The following is a 10,364-nucleotide window of genomic DNA, read 5'->3' as shown; positions in this document are numbered from 1 at the left end:
CCAGAGATGAAGGCAGAGATGATGATGTGGAGAGATGGAGCAGCTGGGGACTTTAGACCCAGAGATGGAGAGGGGCTGTGTGCTGATGATCGGGAGTCAGGCTTGCAGGGTATACCCTTTGATGATGCATGGAGGGGATTGTAACCCTGGCAATGAAAAGATATAGACGATAGGCTGAATGTAAAATTAATGCTCTCCCATGTAAACTATCACATAATTCACAACAAAACATTAAAAAAAAGAGAGAGAGAGATGGTATTCTTAAAAAATTAAACATGTTTTCAATTTTTTAAAACTGCTATTCTTTAAAGAAGATATAGTTTCAGGAGAAATGAACTGGTACTTTATACTCTTCTTACTAGCCCCACTGGAAAAATTAAGCTTTTGAGAATTCTTGAAAATAATTCATCTGTTTGACTTGTAAAGCCACCATTATACAAACTTATGTTGTTCTTGTTAGGTGCCATCAAGTCGGTACCAACTCAGAGCGACCTTATGCACAACAGAATGGAACACTGCCTGATCCTGGGCCAACCTCACTACTGTCGCCATGCTTGAGTCCATCGATGCTGCCACTTAGCCAATCCATCTCATTGGGGGTCTTCCTCTTTTTCTGTGACCCTCCACCTTACCAAACATGATATCCTTCTCCACTACTGCTCCCTCCTGACAATATGTCCGAAGTAGGAGAGACTAAGTTTGACCATCTTGGTCTCCAAGGAGCACTCTGGCTGTATGTCTTCCAAAACGGATCTATTGGTTCTTTTGGCAACCCATGGCACTTCCAATATTCTCCCAACACCATAAACTCAAAAGCATCAGTTCTATTAAGGTCTTCCTTATTCACTGTCCAGCTTTCGCATGCATATACGAATATACAAACTTGTATTACCATAAAATTGCTTCTTTTTTTGTAGATCACGCATTAACAACCCACCTGGATTGTTCCACAAAACACACTTTGGAAATTACTACAGTGCCTTCCTGTCTACCATTCAATGATCTAATTCCAGGCTCAGTCTTACCTTGTGAACCAAGGTCATGAATCGGCATCATGGCCAACTACTACTGAGTCTGAGAATTTCTAAAAACTCAGTGCAATTCCTTCATCATTCAACAACTGTGAGTCCAGAAAAAACCTCTCCCTCTCTATTCACCATCCTCCAGGCACATGGAGTGCCCATGGTTAGCAGCACCCCTGGTCACCGGAAGCTCCTGACTTGTGGTCCTGACTTGTGGTCCCTTGGTAGAGGAAGATGAAGGGTCAGACCTGAGTAATCAGAATATCGTGAAGCAAGAATATTTGCCATCTTTTGAAATCAATGCAAATTCTACCTTTAAAACATTGGCACAGGTCCCATAATCTCCTCTCAGTTTCCCAATGTCTTACCGATGGCACATCACCTGGTAGTGACAGGCAGGTTAGAAGTGCTCTGTTAGGACCTTGCATGCATGTCTCTTTTAAAGTCCTCTTGCTTCCATTTTTGCTCATTCCCACTTTTCTCATTCTGGCTGCACCCAGAGAACAACTGTTAACTACGACCATAAGGTAGAGATTTACATATTTAAAGTCTAATCCTTCCCTCAGCTGTCTTTTCTTCATTTCATTTACCATTTTTTTCTACAATTCCACCATGCTAACTTTAATCACTATTATTGCTTTTTACTGGACTCTCTCCAAGTTCTGCATATCTCCCTTGAACTGAAAGTTCCCAATTTGAAGACAGTGCTTCCATGGAGATAGGACTAACACTTAAAACACTGGCTCTTAAAGCTGGCTGAATGCTAGAATCTTATTTTTAAAACTATAGATTATTGAGCCCCACCCACCTATGTATGTTGTTGTTAAGTGCCATCAAGTCAGCTCCGACCCATAACGACCTTCTGTAGGGTTTCCGAGGAGCAGCTGGTGAGCTTGAACCGCCGACCTTGCAGTTCAAATGGCTTTGCAGTCTGGCACATTAACCCACAGTGCCACACCAGGACTTTCTCTGGGAACCATTCATTTGTTATCTTAGATTTCCTATACTTGCTAAGCAAAATGATCCAATTGAGCTTAAACAGCGGCATCAAGTTATCTTCCTACCAGTTCTGTGGTCAAGAAAAACCAACCACAATAGGTCCCCCTCAAACTACAGTTTACCTTTGCTAAGAAAAACTACTGGGAGTGAAAGTCACCATACCTATGAAAACCATATTGATTTTTATTCAAATAGCTTCTTTCCAAAAATTCCAAGTCCATCTCAATTTTTACCTCTTTGGAAGTCTTCCTTGATCAATGCAATTCAACTTACTCAACAGCTCTTACAGTTGGTAAGTTCCTTTGGAGACTCCATCTTGCATTGCACTGCTAGCCATATACCCCCTTTGAGAGCTTTTAGACTGTGAGGTCCCTTACTCTTGTGCTATCTTCTGACCGAGTAATGGGATGCATCAATTTCAGTCAGAAGTCAACATTTGGACAGGTGCTCACCATATTTCTCTACATACATTACCCACCAAACAGCAGCCAAAATGGAGACCTCTTCAAGTTTGAGGACAGAGCACTTCTAACTTTGCCTATCATTGCCATACAGTGTGGCATTTAATAACTTTTTTTTAGTTAAAATAGTTTTTCCAATGAGATATTGAGGCAGCTGTTTTGTCTTAGAAAGTGTTTCATTTCTTAGTGTGAACTGTACCAAATAAATTGCCCTCACTAAACATACCACCAAAATGGAAAAGCCCATAGTGTCTTGGTTAATATTATAAAGCTCATTTCACAGAGGAGGAAACTGAGGTCCAGAAAATTAAAGTGACTGACCCAAATAAAAATAGGTAGCCAAAACTGGACTTCAGACTACCTTAGTCCTGGTTCCCTTTTGATTAATTGGAACTCTAAGGAAAATTCCATCACTGAATTTTTGAAAGGTATGTATTAAGAAGGGCAGACTTTACCATCAAAGAAACAGAAGAAAATGCCATTGGCTATAATCTGAAGACTGACTGAATTATAGTCCTAGGCATGGCTTTAGTAACTACCAGTCATACAAACACGTAGGGCATACCACCATGGGAGTAGACTCATAGTATTTCAGTACATTAGGAGACTGTGACAATGTGCTTGTGGTGGAGAATCAAGGCTAATTCCTGTGCAGCGGAGGTCAGGAAGACCTTTTTACCAATTCTAACACCAACCTTCGTCCTCCAGCACTCTCTACTGCTCCACTGGGTTCAATAATCCATTGCAGTGGTCACACAGATCTCACAGACCAGACTCATGACGATGGGCTCTATTAGGGCAGTAACAGGATGCAACTAAGGATCAGGATCAACACAGAAGAAATGGGAAGAACTCAGAACACTATTCTTAATCAGGACAGTTTAACCAGGTCTTGCTTGGGACTGTCTTGGACAAATATTCCAAAGCTCTTTAGTTCTACCAGTAAGCCTCAGCCTGAAGGCACTCTCTCACTTCGTGGGTCAGTGGGCCAGGAAGCCCACTGCACCATCTCCTGTCCATCTCCTGCTTGTCATCTGCTGCCACCCTTTCTCTGCCACTGCTTCTTGCCATCAGTAGTGTTACAGCTCTCTGTCTCCTGGGTCGAGGAGGTTCCCAGGGCAAGGACCCTGGCTCTGCTGCTATCTCTTTTTGGTGTCAATCAGGTCTCCCTCTTTGCTCTGAGATTAAGCTAGCAAGATGGCAAAACTGACTAATCCCCTCTTAAGCAAGCTGTCCAATCCCCTTGGTGGGCCACAAACACCTTATTCACATAGTCCCACCCAATCATTTGGTGGCAGTTACAAGGTCCATGGAAGTAACTCAGTATTACAGTAACCAAATAGGAAAATATAAGCACAAGGTAGGCCAGATCCAGACACCCAACTTTCTGTCAGCCAACATCATCGCATCAACAGAAAACAGTGGAAAGAAAGGCATCATTTCCAGTGACTTCAGCTGGAAACATGTACATTCCAATTTCAACTTTGCCAGATTTCACCAGAAGCTTTCACTGTGTGGTTTAGAATAGCTCAGTGTTGTTGTATCTATTCTTGTTGGATGCTGGGACTCATATGCCCCAACCATGGTGTTACCCATTTGAGTAGCCCCATATCACCCCTTGCTGGTCAGTCAGATCATCTAGAGAGAGTCTCCAAAAGAAACAGTAATGAAGGGACAAGCATTTTGGTGGCCAAAATCCACTTCTCATGAGCCTGGGACCTGAGCTTAGAAGATTACGTGTTATACATTTAAAGGAATTCCAGAAGAACACAAACAAAACAAGGGGGCATAGCAACTAAGTCTTAAACTTACACCGTATATTCTTTAGAAGTGCTTCCCAGAGCTGTGCGAACACCCCTCGAGTGGCCAGACACTGAAAACCCAAAGCAATGCTTCTAGTAGCTTCCCTGTTTGATAGGGTTGGGGAAGGAAGGGAATTACTCAGAGAATGTGTGGCTTCTTTGGCATTGTATACCTGACGAACACTTTCAGTCCAGCTGCAAATGAGTCAGCAGAGTTTTCTGGACTAGCCAAGGAGAGGATGCTTTCTTTAAAAAGACTGTTTATTTGGTTGCTACATAATAATACTGTAGATTAATTAGGAGTAAGAATGAGTGAAACTATTTGTAAAAAGTGATAGCAGTTTGAAAACTTCACCCACTCCTTACTTAATGGAGGAAGCAATATTACCTTCCTGTGCAACTCATTACTTTGAGGGGGAGTAACAAAATGGCATTAACTAAAACATTATTCTCAAATCTTTGATCATTTTGGCCCAGATTGCAGCCTTGTAATGTCAGGATTACAGAAACAACGTATTAGTTCAAAATTTGAATAAACCCTTGATATTTAAAGGTTGCCAAATATGTTCAATGTGGCTCACCGTATGTTGAGAAATGTAGTCGAGAGCAAAATCGAGCCAAACTATAAATTAATATGGCTTAGAAATGTCTTCCCTCATTTTCTAAATGTATCCAGTGCTCGCAAGGTGAGCAAGGTTAAGGGTGAATACTTTCATCGTGCTCAAGATTTAATCTCTGAATTTATGATGAAGATGTTAGAGACTTGAGTCTCTGAAATCTACCACCCCTCACATCCCTGCTCCTTAGGTTAGTTTTCTTCCTTCTAGGTCATCAATAGCTTTGTCTGTACTGGGCCATTCCAATGACCATACACAGTGGATCCTCATGTCCTTGTCACCCATCCAAAACAATTACTAGCTCACGGGCAGCCAGACCTTTACTCCAGAACCCCCAAATAACTTTCCTAAAATTACATAAGTTTATCCATAAAGTTACATATTTATCTCTAAAACAAATGCTCAATTATTTTAAAATATATAACTATAATACCTGTATCTTACCTAAAAATGCTAGCATTTTTCAAAGACTACTTCTTACTGAGGATGAGAAAAGTACTAGAAGCTGACCAGAGACAAAACAGAAGATCAGCTGGTTCTTTCCTTGGAATGTTGGCTTGCAATCAATCACTCTACCACTCCAGGAGCAGCGTGACATTGGGGGTGGGGAAAAAAGAACAGAAACGTCACTCCTCTACAATTCCTCCATCTAGAAGCCCTGATCTCAAAGAGGTCGGCTAAAAGAATATACATTGGCAATTTTGTAAACGAAGTTTTACAACAAAAAATCCCTCCTAGACTATGACTCTGCAGATGAGAGAAAGTTAAAAACGTGTGGGTAAGACTGGCTTTGTCCAAGTTGTATAATTTCATAGAACAAGATGGTAGACAGACCCCATGAAAACCTTCACAGGGTCATACCTTCCTCCTGAGCCCAGCACATTTTTTTTTAAACCAATGAAATCAATCTTAAAAGGCCTTGTGTTTATTTTTATGCATATCAACTCCCTTTTGCTTCCTAAGGAGCTGTAACAGGAGGCTGTAGATTAAGAAAATTACTCAAATCTTGAGAAAAGTCCTAAAGGGAGAGGGGAAGACTCTAGGCCCTAGCACACCCACCAAAACTACATCCATATTATTAGGCAGAATAGACAACCCCATTGCCTCATGCCAGCCCCTAAATGCTGCCTGGGTCCAGAATGTAGTTGTAGTAAAGGTAAACTTTACCCTAGGTCCAAACATTCTGGTAGCAGGATGACCTGAACCTTGGAGTCCGGCACCATTGACCTCTCCTTTTCATGGGTTAGCAGCAGGGCAGCAGCATAACGGATGAGCCCTTTCCAATACAACTGGGTTTTGCAAGCTCTAAATTGTTGACATTTGAAGCTGGTCAATACTTTGTTGTTGGGGCTGCCCAGTGCATTGTAAGATGTGTAGCTACATCCCTGGTCTCTATCTTTGAGATACCAGAAGCAACCCCCACTGCCAAGTTTTGTCAACAACCAATTAAGTCTCCAGACACTGCTGATGTTGGGAGTCAGAGGGTGGGCTCAACTCTGGTTGCAAACCACTACAGTATGAGTAATCTATGGAGTCCTGGTGTGGTGCTGTGGGCTAATGCGCCAGACTGCAAAGCCATTTGAACTGCAAGGTTGGCAGTTCAAGCTCACCAGCTGCTCCTTGGAAACCCTATACAGGGTCGTTATGGGTCGGAATCAACTCGACGGCACTTAACAACAACAGCAACATTTATCATATATATAAAGTATTTATAAAGAATTAAAGTGGCTTGTTGTTGTTGTTGTGTGCCATTGTTAAGGGGTATGAAACCAACCATTTTAGATGCCAAGTCTTAAAGGAAACCACTATCATCCTCATGGGGGAAAAAATAAACAAAAACCAAAAAAAAAAAACAACCCACCAGCGTTAATAATTCCTGGTGTGGCACTGTGAGATAATGCACTGGACCACAAGGTCAATTTGAACCACAAGGTCAGCGGTTCAAATTCACCAGACACTCCTTGGAAACCCTATACAGAGTCACTATGAGTCGGAACGGATTCAATGACACTTAACAACAACAATAACAATTACACAGTAACTAAGAAATGAAAATTACTATTTTACTATTATATGAGGCATCAGGATTGGAGGGAGACTTATTAACAATCTGCAATATGCAGATGATACAACCTTGCTTGCTGAAAGCAAAGAGGACTTAAAATATTTAATTATGAAGATCAAAGGCCACGGCCTTCAGTATGGGTTGCACTTCAATGTAAACACAACAGAAATTCTCATACTGGACCAATAAATAGCATCGTGATAAATGGAGAAAAGATAGAAGCTTGGATTCACTATCAACATTCATGGAAGCAACAGTCAAGAAATAAAAAGACATATTGCACTAGGCAAATCTGCTGTCCAAGACCTCTTTGAAGTGTTTAAGATGTCAGTTTGAGGACTAAGGTGCGCCTGACCCAAGCCATGATATTTTCAATAGCCTCATATGAATGTGAAAGTTGGACAATGAATAAGGAAGACCATAGAAGAATTGATGCATTTGAGTTATGGTGTTGGAGGAGAATATTGAAAGTGCCATGGGCTGCCAAAAGAACCAATAGATCCATTTTGGAAGAAGTGCAGCCAGAGTGCTCCTTGGATGCCAGGATGGCCAAACTTCATCTCTCATACTTCATACATACTGTCAGTAGGTACCAGTACCTGGAGAAGGAAATTATGGTTGATAAAGTGGAGGGTCAACAAAAAAGAGAAAGACCCCTAATGAGATGGATTAGCTGCAGCAAAGGGCTCAAACATAACAGGATCAGTGTTTCGTTCTATTGTGCATAGGGTCGCTATGAGAACTGACTCGAAGGCACCTGACAACAACAACAACAGCATTGCACTGAAACATTCCCAGAGTAAGTGAAGCATTTGTGCAAAATCCGTGCTTTGGTCTGTGAAGATGACTATGATACAGGTGTGCTGGCTAAAAGAACAAAAGTTGTTGGCATGCTTGCTGTGGGAGCAACTACCCTGGCTTGGGCCTGCGGCTGCTGTCTGTACTCTCTGCTGACAGTCCTGTTCTGTCCTCTGGAAAATTCCCCCACTGTTGGAACTGGAGAAGCATCATCACAGAGAGGAGATCTTGGAGCCCAAACTGGAAATGCTTAACTGGAGCAGCAGGATTTATAATCCACCCTTGGGACTGGTTGAATTGAGTTTGTGTGGTTTCAAGTACAGTGGAAGGAAAGAGGTTTGGAAATTGATCCTTGTCTCATCAGATGTGCTCATTTGTACAGCCATAGTACCGTCTCCACCTTTAGGTCAGGAATGCCATAGAAATAAGCTTTCTGAGCCTGGCTGGTTGTGTGACAAACTGAAAAATAGTGACGCTATGTATGTGTGTATTCTTGTTGCTAAGTGCCATTAAGTTGTTTCGAGGAGGGTTTCTGAGGGGTGTCTGGTGAGCTTGAACCACCGGCCTTATGGTTCAAACCGACCTTGCAGTCCAGCACATTAACCCACAGCACCATACCAGTCCAATGGTTATTTGATGCATGAACACACACGTAGGCGGCATAGTCTAAGTTGTTGTTAAGTGCCGTCCGGTCGGTTCCGACTTATAGCAACCCTGTATAGGGTTTCCAAGGAGCAGCTGGTGAGTTCTAACTGCCGACCTTGTGATTTCAAACTGAACCTGCAGTCCAGTGCTTTATCCCACAGCGCCACACCAGGACTCCGTAGTCAAAGTCAATCAATGGTGGGTGGTGGTGGAGGTTAGCTTAAAATGTGCACAAATTGGGGCTGTGATGCTGATCAGAGAAGAATGATCTGTAATACTGAAAAAGGGCCATCTGTCATGGCTGGAGGCTTGAGCTCAGAAGATGAGTAGGGAGGCCCCAGAAACAGATGGGGAGGCTTGAAAACAACCCCTCTCACGGAGCAGAGGGTCCAACAGCTGGAACCGATCAATCCACACAACTGACAACAATTACATCATATGTCAGATGACACCCAAGTAAGTGGCCCAAGGCTCCAAGCAAGTTCAGGCCAACACGGAGGCGCTTCACAGGCAGCATCCTGCTGTGGGAGTCCATGAAGTAAGAAGATGCCGTGTTGTCCCCATGGAAAAAGCAGGAGGTAAGGGGAGAGGCCTTTCCCTCATCTTTTTAGAAAAACTTTAGGAGAAACACTGCACTTTTAAAGAAGCCTGTTGACCCCTGCCTTTGTTCTCTGTTTGGTAAGGCATTTTAATGTATGAAATTCGACCCAACAAAGTGATTCCACTGTCCAAGAGTTAGAAAATGTTTTCTGAGGATGAACTTGATCCATTTCTATTTCTTAGTGATCTCATAAGCACTTCAAACGACCTATCAAAAGCTGAACTTGACACCTGCCCCTTTCCAGTGTTCCCTTCAAGTCAGAAACCAAACTCCCAGCACCCAGTTCCGCTATCAGTCAATCAATCACTGAATCCTGTAGATTCCATCTTCTCAACAACTCTTCAATACATCATGGCTTCTCTATCCCCACCGCCACTGGCTTAGTGCTGACCTTCATTATGTCCTGCTTCGATTGTTAAGAAGTTTCTTATAGCTAACCTCTTTGTTCCAATATATTCTTTTCATAGCTTCCAGAATAATCTTTCTAAAGCTCAAATCTATTCCCATCTAGATTCCATCAGAGCAACACAATCCTATATAAGCAAAGGCAGATTTTGATCAAACTCTACTGTATTTTTTTTCTCAAAGAAATAAGCTCAGCACAGAGTCATGATGACTCACTCCAAGCAATGCTGTACAACACATATACGAGGCGACGTACTCAGTAGCCTATAACACGTCACTTCATTCTTCCAATAGGATATATGCTAATTTATCCTATGCTAATTTTGTAATTTTGATAAATATACCATGGTTACATAAACTGTTAACATCAGGGAAAGCTGAGGAAAGGATATATGGGGATTCTCTAATATCAGTGTAACTTTTTTGAACATCTAGAATAATTTCATATTTTTACTATTACCTCTGTTGTGGAGGTCCTGGTGTGTCACTGTTGGTTAATGCCCTCTACTGCAAAGTTGGTTTGAACTGTAAGTTTGGTGGTTCAAGCTCACCAGTTACTCCTCAGAAACCCTATGCAGGGTCGCTATGGGTTGGAACCAACTCTTAAGACACACAACAACCGTTGGTTATTAAACATTTGTTGTTGTTAAGTGCCATCAAGTCAGTTTCAACTCCATCTGGTCTGCACAGAGGGTAGATTTCAATCATTTGAAGGCACAAATGACATTCAACTTTCCATATATACAGGTTACATTCTTGGCAGTGGGGAGGAAGCCAGGGTTAAGCCTTGAAAACATCATGCTGAGCCAAATAAGTCAATCACAAAAGAACAAATACTTTGTGAGCTCATAGGAAATGGGCAAATACTGTGTGAGCTCATAGGAAATGGACAGACACTGTGTGAGCTCATAGGAAATGGACAAACACTGTGTGAGCTCATAGGAAATGG

The sequence above is a fragment of the Chrysochloris asiatica genome, unplaced genomic scaffold (genome assembly GCF_000296735.1).
Source record: "Chrysochloris asiatica unplaced genomic scaffold, ChrAsi1.0 scaffold00018, whole genome shotgun sequence".
Taxonomy (NCBI): domain Eukaryota; kingdom Metazoa; phylum Chordata; class Mammalia; order Afrosoricida; family Chrysochloridae; genus Chrysochloris; species Chrysochloris asiatica.
This window is presented reverse-complemented; position numbering follows the sequence as displayed.